This window comes from Seriola dumerili, unplaced genomic scaffold (genome assembly GCF_002260705.1).
Source record: "Seriola dumerili isolate Sdu_G_001 unplaced genomic scaffold, Sdu_1.0 BDQW01000330.1, whole genome shotgun sequence".
NCBI classification, from domain to species: domain Eukaryota; kingdom Metazoa; phylum Chordata; class Actinopteri; order Carangiformes; family Carangidae; genus Seriola; species Seriola dumerili.
Genome location: NW_019174585.1, coordinates 1,589,855 through 1,602,805, shown reverse-complemented (window position 1 = coordinate 1,602,805; position 12,951 = coordinate 1,589,855). Strand labels below are relative to the sequence as shown.

At 40.3% G+C, this 12,951-nt stretch overlaps 1 protein-coding gene across 1 annotated transcript in view; it reads right to left on the bottom strand.

Annotated features, from left to right (window-relative positions):
* dph1 (diphthamide biosynthesis 1) overlaps positions 1 to 12,951 on the bottom strand; it is a 55,692-nt gene that overhangs the window by 23,802 nt on the left and 18,939 nt on the right. The window lies entirely within an intron of this gene.

Sequence of the window (12,951 nt, the reverse complement as noted above, 5' to 3'; positions counted from 1 at the left end):
AGGGCTCGGAGAAGAGGGAAGTGATAAACAGACATGGCTGCACACAGAACAACATCTGTAGCAACCAACAGATTCTTAGTAATGTGTCTCCTGCTGCTCAGTCTTTCAACCCACATCCACTCTCTCTGTTTATTCCGGACTCTGCTGCTCACAAGGGGCTTCAGACAAAGTTTCTATTTAGCCTTTCCTCCCTGTTTTCTCTGATGTAATCTCTGGTTTGCACTCTCTCCGGGTTCCTCATCATCGTCCCCTAGATTTCTATGTTGTCTCTCTCCCTCTCTCCCCATTTCCCTGTCCCTTCTCCTCTAATGGCTGCTCTCAAGTGAAGGGCAGTGCAGGCCAGCTGAGCCCAGGAAAAACAGAGACGGCAACTCATCTGGTAAATAAATATTTGCCATAGAAGATTTGAATCAATTACCATCTCTCTTCTCAAGGTTTTGATTTTGCCCGTGCATGTCTGTTTGTACTGCATACACATGCACATGGAGGAAGGTAATTATAGGTTGTTAAAAATGATATAATCATTGCGCTCTTGTGCACTAGTTTTCTCATTCACTGCAGCCCATTTTTCTTTCATTGCAGTCCGCTGACTTTGTTTGGAGTTGCATAAACGTGCATCAACCTTTCAGCTAAAAATACACAGCCAGCCCACCAAAAACATGAGAGAGGCTATTCTATTCCCTCCAATCCACTGCAGACCAAGCAGAACCATCTACAATGCAAAACACTACACTACAGAAGATTATTGTATCTAATCAGCCATCTATCTGCCAGAAACACCATTATCACGCTATCTCCATTGGCAGGGCAAGGCATATCTAGTTATTTTCCAGAGTGAGTACACTGAAATTTCATGGTAATAAATGCTAAGAATCTGATTAAGAGGCCCATATGAGACATGTGATGCTACTGGGACATTGGCAGAGTAATTACTGGGCAATGTATAGTCCCATATCTCACTGGGAGTGAGGAAAAGTGGGAAGAAAGAAGACACGATTAAATAACGGTAGAGGGAGAACGACAGACTTTAATGTGTATCAGTGTTAATCAAATCCTTTTTCTAACGCACACACTATGTCACGCGGGACATTGTATATGACTGCAGGGCACATATAAAGCACAAATGCCCTCGGACCCTCCTAATTTCCATTCATGCCTCTCTTCATCTACTCAACTATCTGTCCTTCCCTCCATTCCTGACTGTACTCCAGTGTCAGTCGCTTTCCCCCGCTGTATATTAGCACTGGTTTTGCCTCATCTCAGGATACTCAGTTCAGCCATTCCAACTGAAATGTCATTAAGATCTAATTAAGATGTCAGAGAAGCTTGTGAACTCTATAACAGCCCTTGTTAATTAGCTCTTTAGCTTACAGCTCAATATGTGTGAGAAATTGCCAACTGATTTGAATCTTTGTTATAAAAACCACTGCGCTTGTGTGTGGTGCAAATGCGAGTCTGGGGCGAAACTGCCATATACATATGCACGCACACATACGCACGCACACGACTGTGGATTTCGTGCGAGCTGATTGTATTACTGTTTATCAACAGGTTAAGTATCTGATACGTTGTATATAAATAGCATCTCACTCAGCTCCATTATTGTCCTAATGTGGCAGAGTAGGCATGAAAGCAGATTAATCTTTCTGCTCCTGTCCTCTAGAGATGATATCCGCTTCTGATTTTGACAGGAATTTCCTCTGATGCCGCCATAAAAGAGGGACTTGTTGCCACCAGCGCCTCACAGCTCGGAGATGTTGCAGCAGACAAAGAGAATGAAAAACTTCCGTCTCCCTACCATCCCATTAGCACATACAAAGCCACTCTGTCACAGATAACACTTATCTGCTGATGAAAATGACTAGGGTGAATTTAACTAACAGGCTTCCACCAACTGTTTGAATAACTGTTGATTTAAGGTTTGTGCAGTTTTGAGATGTGAGAACTTGCAGGTGTTTTCATTCCAACATTCATCTTCACTCTTGGACCCATTAGCTTGAGAAAGGATTACAGTTAAAAAAAAAAAAAAAAAAGGCTCTAAAAGGGAAGTTTTTCTATTCAAAAACTGCATGAAAAACTACAGTGTGCTGTACTTAATTCAATTCAATCCAATTAAAGAAACTTTATTTGTCCCCCGTTTATTTGTTAGTTTTATTTGCAAGTTTTGCTATTGCTACATACAGTATCAAAGGTTAGCATTAACAGCTGTTTACTTACCAGACTGGATGCTACCATGACTCAGTTTTGAAAAGCGATCTAGCCCTGAGCCTGGGCTAGCTGGCTAGCATGCTAACTACAGTAGAAGAAATGATAGAAACAGAAGTAAAAGAAGAGGGTTGCTTTCTACCACTGGAGACAGCTCTTGATGCATAAAGGAATGACGTTTGATGCTGAACTTGCAACATTTCTAATAGACTTGTAGTAAACAGCTGTTAATGCTAACATTGGCTATGTAGCAATAGCAAAACTTACAAACAGCTCCTTTAAACTTTCAATATTATATTATTATATTATATTTTATATTTTATTATATTACTGCTGGCTGAGCAGTAAGGCTCCATTTTTGATCCATTTTACTGTATTTACACAGTTTTTTTCTGGCAGTTTTTTTTCATGCAAATTTCCATGTGTTTGAAGGAGTGGGGTTGTGTGTGTGTGTGTGTGTGTGTATGGTGCTATGGGTACATTTCTACTAAAAGCAGATGTCTTTGTACTTTATTCAGGGAAAGTGAACTCACCAGACTTCATGCAACAGTGCTTCACATTCATATATTTCAAACATTCATACCTGGAAGGTGTCAAATGTAGCATCAGTGCTCAATTTCAAATATGGTGTTTCAGATATTCCCAAAGTCACGCAGACAGATCCGTCAGTTTCAAGTTTTACTCTGATGCAGGGCAACTAAGTATGTACACAAATCAATGATGACATTCACATTCATGAGCCAGATACCTTTAAACTAGTAATGATGTTGAAGTTTGTATTAAAAACACTATATTTGATACTTTGAAACATATTTTTTTTTTAAAGCAGTGGCTATGCAGTACATTGCATGTCATATTTTTGTCATTGTGTATGTTAATATACAGAATATGAATAATTGCTAGCCATGTTTTTTTCACTCTAAACCATCAACATTAGCTGTATAGATAACTAAATGTGGCTTTCCATGTTGCTCAAGGGCAAGATGAGGAATGAAGAGAAAAGGTTACCACTTAACTTCCTGACCCCCATTTTTTCCTTCTGCTGATATAAAGGAAGCAGTGCTTGAGAATAAAAAAAAGTCATATGACTCTTATAATGCTTCACTGTTCTGATGATCAGAGTGCAATCAAGCCCATTTCAAAAATAGATACTAGAGACCATCTTGCAATGGGACCAGCCAAGTCAACATGTTGACCATCTGACCCATGAATACTCAGAAGTATTTACTACATTATTATTTGAGTGCTCAGTATTCATGGGTTTGAACTCGGCCCTCAAATGGGTGTGTCGTTGATTTCGACCTGTAAAGTTTTGTGCTCTATCTTACATGGATGTGACGCCATCATGCTGACAATATTTTTCCACAGGCAGACAGACATATAAAAACCTGCCAAGGTACTGAAATCCATCTCTGTGGTAGTTGCCATGATGACACACACACACACACACACACACACACACACACACACACACACACACACACACACAGTCGTGTTTGGTAACAAGCTCTCATAAACTGCATTAGTGCTGCTTGTCATGCAGTTATGCATTTGCTTGGCAAGTGTGTGGACGGTCAACAAGCCCGTCAGACCAAAAACCCAAAAAGGAAAAAAACTGGCAACAGCTGAACTTTTCAGTCGTATGCCATCACGAGGTGGGCTAATCCAATTTGCAAATTTGCATGCTTCATTATTTCCCTACTGATGTGATTTAATTTGTTCAGCGGTAACTTTGCTAGTCAAGTGAAAAATGGGTACGGAAATAATTAGAGCTTTTCCAACCTTTCCATGTTTTAAGGTTTGGCATCCTTTGGGGTCAGTGGTTAACATCATAGTGCTTTTATGGTATCTAATGGTAATTTCCATGGTACCTAATGCACGTCTGCCATCTAATTAAGTCTTTACCATGACGTTAAGCTATGACAGGGAATATGAACAACCCACCGTGTTACTCTGGCAGCATAATAGCTTAGCTTACCACTATTCTCTCACAAATGAGTTCTGCTTTTAATCTTCAGTCAAAGCTCTTCCTGCAGACAAATTATAAGAAAACTCAACATGAAGTGTCTCAGTAAGGTGCTGGGCCACCACGTGTAGCCAAAACAGCTTCAGTGCTCCTTGGTATTGATGCTACAAGTCTCTGAAACTCTGAACAAAGCAACTTCCAAAACATATTCCCTCATTTGTTGTTTTGATGATGAGCGCTGTCTAACACGTCAGTCAAAAACCTCCCATAGGAGTTCAACTGGGTTCAGATCTGGTGACTGTGAAGGCCATAGCATATGATTCACATAATTTTCATAGTCATCAAACTATTCTCTGACCCATCGCACCCTATGGGCGGGGGCACCGTCATCCTTGAAGAGACCACTCCCATCAGGATAGAAGTATTTCATCACAGGATGAAGGTCACCAGTCACTACTTTGCAGCGACCCCCTCCTTTGAGGGGACAAGTGGACCTAAACCCATGCCAGCAAAATGCCCCCCACAGCATAACAGAGCCACTGGATCCCCTCACTGTAGGGGTCAAGCATTCAGGCCTGTACTGTTCTCTCGGTGTATGCCCCACATGCACTCGCCCACTTGTGGAGAATACGGTGAAGGATGAGTCATTTGACCATATCACATTTTTCCACATATCCATTGATCAAACGTGTATTCATCTTTGTAATGAGGTGTTTATGCACTGCAACCCTAGTGTTGCAAGTATGATATCGCTCAGTATGTAACTGTTTACCGAGTGTTCTTGCTGACACAGTCTGATCACGTTCTGCATTGACATCCTCAGTCACCTGAGGAAGAGTTGCTCTTAACTGCTTAAATGTACCATACAGTGCAGCCGTGTGGAAGCATCCGCATTCGTTATTTTTCTCCACTCATTTATTCAGCTTCTTCCTTTAATGTGTCACCCATCTGTACATGTTTACATGTTCTCCTGGTGGTGTGTGGGTTTCCTCAAGGGTCTCCGAGTTCTCTCTGATACTCAAACAAACACACGTAGATGGATTTTGTGCCAAGCAGGATTGAGAACATCACCCTGTTGGTTTTGAAATCTATTCACTGCCTTTCACTCAGAGCATGCTGGGATGGCCTCAGTTGCCCTGTGTTTCTTTATATTTCAGACTAACCTATTATGTTACTTGAGTTCTGTGGTATGAACACTAAGATATACATCCTGTATATAAATATGCAGTAAATTATACTTTGTTTAGAATCAAATCCAATACAGAACTATAAGAGAACATCCTGCAGTCAGAGGGATTTGGATCCTTCTCACATTATAGCTCATTGGCAGCTGTTAATGGGCTGTTAGCACCTTACTTTACATGCACATATTAGCATTTACAGTACATTAAAGCAACACTTCAAAATGATTACATTAAGGAATCTGCTGATGTAGTTGGCTAATAAGCATATAGACAACTGGCTAAAACAGCTGTGTATATGTAGCACAGGTGCACTTGTGTGTAACAGTATGTTCTGACTTATGTTCATGATATTTCTTGAATAATGGCAAACGTATTCTTTACTTGGGGTTGATATTATTTCCAACATCTTCTTTCATTCATCTGTTTTAAGGTTACCGCAGCTGTTGCCAGGCAGCAATTTAACATTGCAGGTATCCCTTTGTATTCATATAATATGCACAAAATGACAAAAGTTCTTCGCAAGTAATTATCAATCAATACTAATAGGCGAGCTTCAGAATTATCATGATGGCTCCATCTCATTGTTGTGTTTTCTTTAAAAAAAACTAATGCTGTCCTTCTGCATCATAATGTGGACTTTTTCTTCTTTTACAATTTTTTTCTACTGTTTATACATAGCGGGACTGCAGTGAGCCTCTCAGCTCACTTTGCTACAGCATAGTACAAAGTCATGACCTCAACAAATGAAGAGATTCTGATGTGCAAAACCTGTGTGGGCAGTTAGATTATTTCTTTTGCACCTTTTGCTCTTATTTATGATACAATGAGAAATGTCCTAAATTTCCAGAAGATGTATAGAGTTACTCTGATCCAGTTGGCCCCTCTTCAAAGAATTTCCATCATCCTCTGCCATTGCTTAGAACTAATAATAAAAACAGATCTCAATAAAATGTATTTTGTAGTAAATAGTGGATAGATTAAAGTTTTTATGAGAACTGAGTCCTTAGTAGTAATAGTTTGAGGTCCAACTACTGTGCATCATGTGGGCCTGTGTTTAAAGTAATGTCAAAAATTGTTAGATAGGCAGCCTTTGCTTTTCTAAAACTGTATCCAATGTTGGATATATTTTAGACTTTGCTGTACACGGCCTTTTATTCTGGCACTGTAAATATTCAAGGTATGAGATGAACAGCAGAATTAAACCAACAGACTTAACAGAAGGTGTTTTAACATATTTAAATAAATTTTAAAAAGACTTGTGTATCAGTAGGGATATAGCCATAACACAGAGGCATGACTTAAGTTACTTATACTGTGTTTGTGCATGTTTTTATACACACATTTGAATGAATCATTGTGCAACTAGGAAAATAAAAGAGTTGAGGGATTAAGGGATTTCATGATTGCTTAACCATTTGTACATTCAAGATTAATGTTTTGAATGAATATGGTTTAGGCTGATGTACCTTGACTGACCCTGACAAATAAGTAGAGAAAGAGACTAGACTAGGCCAGGGGCACTGACAGTCAGTATTGCTACTGTCTCTCCTGGCAGCCTAATAGGAAGGCTGCAGTAAACTCCACAGTAGGTTGTCTGTCCATATGACTATGCTGCCAGGGAGATTTTTTTTTTTTTTATTTTTTTTTATTTTTTACATCTGAGGTCTAATAATAGCAGAGGTAGCTGAATGGTCTCGTAGGAAACAAAGTGACAAGCAGGTCAGCAAGGTGCGTACAGGTGCAGCAGCACTGCTCTTGCACAGTTGCCACCGATACACTATGGGTAGACAGCTCGAATGAGCATATGTAGCGTGTTCGCATACCAAGTGAAACCATGCATGCATTGTGCGTATACACATGCGCGCACACATGCACGCTCACCTTCCCCTGTAAACAAAATAAATGTGTGAATTATTCCCTACATCTGGTGAAGGTTCATCTTTTATTCCATTACATTTCAGACATCAGCTTATTGTGGGTCTGTGAGTGGGCTCTGGCACAGGGCAGAACAGACTGGCCCAGGAAAAGAGGCTTCTCCCAAAGGTAGCAGCAGAGCAGGGTAAAGATGAGCTGTCGTTATTTTCTCTTTAAATGAGTTCAGTTTGAATGAATGAGGAGAAAATAAGATTAAACCAGGATGAAAGGAGCAAAATTAAAGTCCAGTGGAAGAGTTAATGTTGAGTGGGAGGTAACACGGGGGAAACGAGCTAACGTGAGCTGAAAAACATGGCAGGAGTGTTTTCTACACAAGATCAAGAGAGATGGAGGTAAAGGAAGAGAGAAGGAGAGAAGGAGAAAATGACGATGATGATGAGGCGAGGACAGAATATGTTAAGACCAATGAGCTGTATGCTGCCATGTTTGTAATATTAGCAAATCAGATATCTCTAATCTGCTTTTTGCACATATAACATAGTAAATATCCTGACAAAGTACTCCCGTCCCAATTACAAATTTGGCACAGGGCATTGGGCAGGAGGATTAAATGATCTCCACTCCTTCTTTTGTCATATATATATATCTTCCATTCGATGTCTCTCCCAGTTCATTTCATTGTCATATTGGCACAAGGCTCCTGAGCCTCCTGTCTTCTACAGTGAAAATTTGGAGACAAAACCCCCTGTAAAATATGACAGTCTAACTGCAGTCATTGAACATCTGCCAGGAATGAGTAAACAGAGAGACGTGAGGCAGCGAGTACGGGATGATGCTTAGACAGATGTTTTCAGTAATACCATTAGATAATCCTTTAACTCCCTGAAAAACAAGATCATTACTGCTATTTCTGTGAGTGTATCTCATCTATTTGTCATGGCATTTATTCAAAAGCCTGAGCCATGGGTCATTATGGAAAAGCCTACAGCTTTATCAAGATAGAGCCCCAAACTGCAGCATAGCTGAGTATGCTTAAAAGAGCTGCAATCCAATTTAGTGAACAAAACAAAATGGTGATATGGCAACAGTTATTACAAGTGACTGCTGTTGTGCTGATACTGTTCTAGGAGGTGAAAACTCAGGGCAAGGCCTACAACCAAGAATAGATATGATCTCCAAGGATCTCTAAGAAAATAATACAGAAAACTAAATCTAGTTTGACACAGTGGTTATCAGATCTGTGCGGGTATGAAGACAGGGATCAAGATAAGGGACCAAAGAGGACAGATAATGGGGGTATTAAGTGCTATCTATTGTGCAGCTACAAGAACACAGCACTAAAGCTTCTTTGAAGTTGCTGTTGCTGGCTGAAACTATTTATTCACCTCTTGCTTAGCCTTATGTAATTAATCATACCATAGACGGCCATGGAAAACCAGCATGGGTATACTGTTTGAGGGACTCCTGAAAATTTGGTTTTTAAATCATAACTGTTTCTCAACAACATTAAATATTCATGACTGAATCAGCAAGAAGAAAGTTAAAGTTCCAATAAAAACTGTTTCCGTTGTTATTTATCAAAGTGCTTATAATCAGTATTTTTATAACAACAATGCATGAAATTACTGTGTGCAATGGGAAAGGGATTGTTCTTAGTGATGAAACCACAAATAACTTTTACCTGAGTTTGCAGCTCCCCTCAGCTCTATTGAGCTTTCCAGCATCTTTCAGCTCATTGTTTTGGTTTTTCTGGCATGTAAGGTAACTGTTTTGGTCCACATCACCAAGCTCACTGCAATATTTCTGGACACAGTTTGTATTTTTTTTCAGTTAAAAAAGCTCCAAAAAAACGACTGTATACTACCTGCCTAACAACAAAAAGCAGACAAAGTTAACGACTACCTGGACAATATAGTGGAAGACTTAGCAGCTATGAAGACAGACATTTCCCTTATGTAAGGAGATGATGAGTGTGAATGTTAGACTTACATTCAGGTGGTCGGAAACCCACGGCAAATAAAGGCTAATGTTGCTCAATATGTCCTAATTGGGAGACTGCATTTAATGGCTGATTGCATCACGGTGGCGTGACTAGGCTGTGCCCTTTCAAAGGCTCCTTCAAATGTGGCCAAGAAATGCAGCCTTCTTTTCCTGGGCAACAAAGTTTTCAAGGATGGATCCTTCGTGGCCCAACCTATTCCAAGATTCATTGAGGAAATAGTATGGCAGCAAACAACATCGACAAAGACCCCGAGGATTACACTTTTAAATGTAAACATTTGGTTAAGCTCTCTTGAACAACTGAGAAAACCAAGGGCCTTAAAACCTCAGGTTTCTGTGGAAACCTTACGTGTTATCAAGGTTGCTAGGCAACATGAGCCATGCTTTGCAACGCAATGGTAAGGGCTGGTGTTGCAAAGCGAAAATCCTCTGTCTCATTTCGGTTCTGCCTTCGCAATCACGATGGCTACGAAGTGCCACACCTTCATGGACTGCATCTTCCGAAGTATGCAGCCCCTGAATTGGGACACAGTCTTTCCACTGCCCCCAAATGGGCAAATACCTGTTATTGCAGGTTTAAGGGTGTGAGACTCAAAAATGCTACTAAATAATCTGCTTGATCGACACCATGTGGGTGTGGTTTGATCAGAGTTGATGGATACTGCTGGAAAAAAAAGGAAACAACCCAACAACTGATACGTTTTTATTAAGATGTTGTTAAACTGGCTGTTGCAAGGAAGTACGCGATGTGACCTTTTCCCCGGCTGAGCCAAAAAACAGTGAAATAATCTCTAGTGAAATAATCAACAACATTCAAACTTTTTGCAAACTGTTTGCAATCGCTTTTGGTAAGAAGCCGACTGAGAGAATAGGTTTTGTAGACCTTTAAAATGTAATGACTACAATTCCAAGCTCAGACCCCCTGGACCTAATTTACATGCTGCGCCTGCTCATTCCAGTTTGGACAACCATATTTATCAAACACAGCACTACATTGCTTCGCTAGCCACAATCCTCGTCACATAAAACTCAACCAAAAAAATTTAAGATTTTAAAAACCTTTTCTCGTTGCGATTGATGAAATCACATCCATCTAATCCCTCTTTCAGTCACCCCTGAGGCTTCCTTCTATCATCTGTCACTCGGCTCCCTCAAGTTATTTCAGTCCTTCTCCTCTCTCTTCATTTTCTCTAGCTTTCTGAGTCCTCTCCTCTCCTCTTATGCTCCTTGTCATAATTTCTCTGAGCTGCTGTCTGTCATTACATCGCCTACTTAATTTTTGGGAACGCCCACTCATTAGGGTATCTCTCAGTGCTTGACAAATCTAGTGATTGAGTTGTCCTTTATTTATCCTCTAACGAAAAAGGACATTCTAATAGCTGCTTTTCTCTCTCTCCTTCTCTTGATAGGAGTCTTGTTAAGTTGAGTTACACTTTGTGCAATTTATATTGTGTTTTCCCCGACTCTATTCTGTTTACTTAGGCATTTTCATGTGGGTACATATATGTGAAAAATTGAACAAAATAATGCAAAATATGAGGAAAGATATGTTTGTGTTTTCATAGTAGAAGACCAGCTGTTTCATGTTTCATTAGGAATCATATTCATCTTTTTCTAGCCATCCATTGGGCTCGGTTCACAACACTTGATGTTTCATTCAAAATTTCATGATCAAATGATGCTTTCCAATGTTATTCTGTTGTTTTTATTCTTTCCATTTTGTGGATTGTGCAACCCCCAATTTGCGTCCTTCAACTGCCATAGCAATGACAGTGGAATTACTGTGAAAGGACATTTTAAAAGCATACAAAATAATTCTCCCAACACATTCTTTCAAGGCTGTGCATAATATTACATGGCTCTCTGTGAGTGCAATTATATGGACATGTGCAGGGTACTGCGCTATCCAAAATGAGAGTGATCATGACCAGTCTGAGTGGTTGTACTGGAGCGGGAACAGAGGGGAACAGAGGGACTATAACCTTCAGCACTAAGCACTGCTTATCTCTTCTACACACTGCTGAGAGGAGGGAAATGTGCTTGTATCATCACTTCATAAATAAGAAGTATCCAGTCTTGGACAACAACAGCAGAAGAACTAGCAGCTACTGTCCCCCCCCCCAGTGCTCATTCCTATCTTCACGTCAAAGGGCACATGGGACTCGACTCGGCCCAAATCCACGTTCGGTTTGATCCGTTTGGGTGAGGCCTCGTTTCACTGCCATGGGCCTCAGGTCTCTGTGTCAATATGTCCAATACCTAAGTGGATCTGAATGGACCCAAGCGTACACAGTATCAGGTGTGCTTTGAGGGTGAGAGGGAGACTGACAACTGTGACCTTCACAGCTCGCTGGAGCTTTACTCTGGGAGCTGATTCACATATATTAAATTGCTCTTTTGTCTTTTGTCCATGAATGTTTTATCAATGGTGCATGAGGCGAAAATAGGAGTTCACATTATTTACTGTATATAAATTTGTGTATGAAGCGTATTAACAAAATCTTTTAGTTTCTATGACTTTACATTCTTAGGACATTACTAGTATTATCACTCTCGCTCTCGTTTTGACGATTGTTGATTGATCAAATTAACTGATAGCGCATCATGCTGCTGCTGCTGCTGCTGGTCCGCATTTTGGATTGGGTCTAATGAGCCGCGGTTCTCTTCTTAATTTATGCACTTTTGGGTTCGGATATGGATTCTACAGTCTGTCTGAAAATCTTGGACCTGTGAAGACCTCTAATCACAACTTAAATCGGGCTTGCTCAGTTATGTCCAAGTTACAGCCAAAGTGACTTTTTTTTTTCTTACTGTATCTGTAGACGGAGCACAGCTCTACAGCTCAGGCAATTTCAAAGGTGCTATCTGCCAAGATATCATATTACAGCATGTCAGCACCTATCTGGATTTCCAGTCTGCCTGGACATGATGTCCCCCTAGATGAGATGTGATTGAGATTAGCAAAGACAGAAACTGTAGGTATCCTAGTGGTTCTCCAAGCCTTTGTCTGAGAGAAGCACATGGACTTAGGTGTGGCTGATGCACTTATCGCTCTCCCATACAAATTCACCTGTGAAGGCATCAGTGTCAGAGGTGACAAGTACCTGCTCTGACAAAACTAGCTGGGGTAGTTGTGACAGTCTATACTTTCATTCTGAAATGCTTGCCGTCTCTTTTTTTTTGCTTTTCACTCTGTTGTATTTACCATTTTGAAAAGAATGTGGATAATAAGGAGATGGTTACATGATGAGTATAAATCTTGTTTGTGGTTGGGTTTGCCCTATTAGCAAATCTAACACCTATGAACTTTCTTTCAGTTAAATTTGGCAAATAGTCTCAAGTAAGATATTTAACCTTTGTCCTCTCTGATTTTATCTTCAAGTCCATGTCTTCTCTCTGTACTTTGGAAAGGACACAGAGGAACATAAAAACCTGACCGAAACTGACAAGTTTCTATAGGGCTTACAGGTGGTCGCTGATGTTGAGATATTGTTGGAGCTCAGCATAAGCTTTAGGCTGTGTCTGGCAGGAGGCCTAATTAGACAGCACGTGGCTGTATGGCTGAGCTGGGAGCTCATATACGGATCTCACATACATGAAGTTCTCATATAGCTGAGGAGCAGGCTGAAGGTTAGAGTCAGCACAGACACACAACCATATTGCCCATTAGGTACAAAAACAAATGCATATGCACATACATACACTTTGTATTCTGGCACA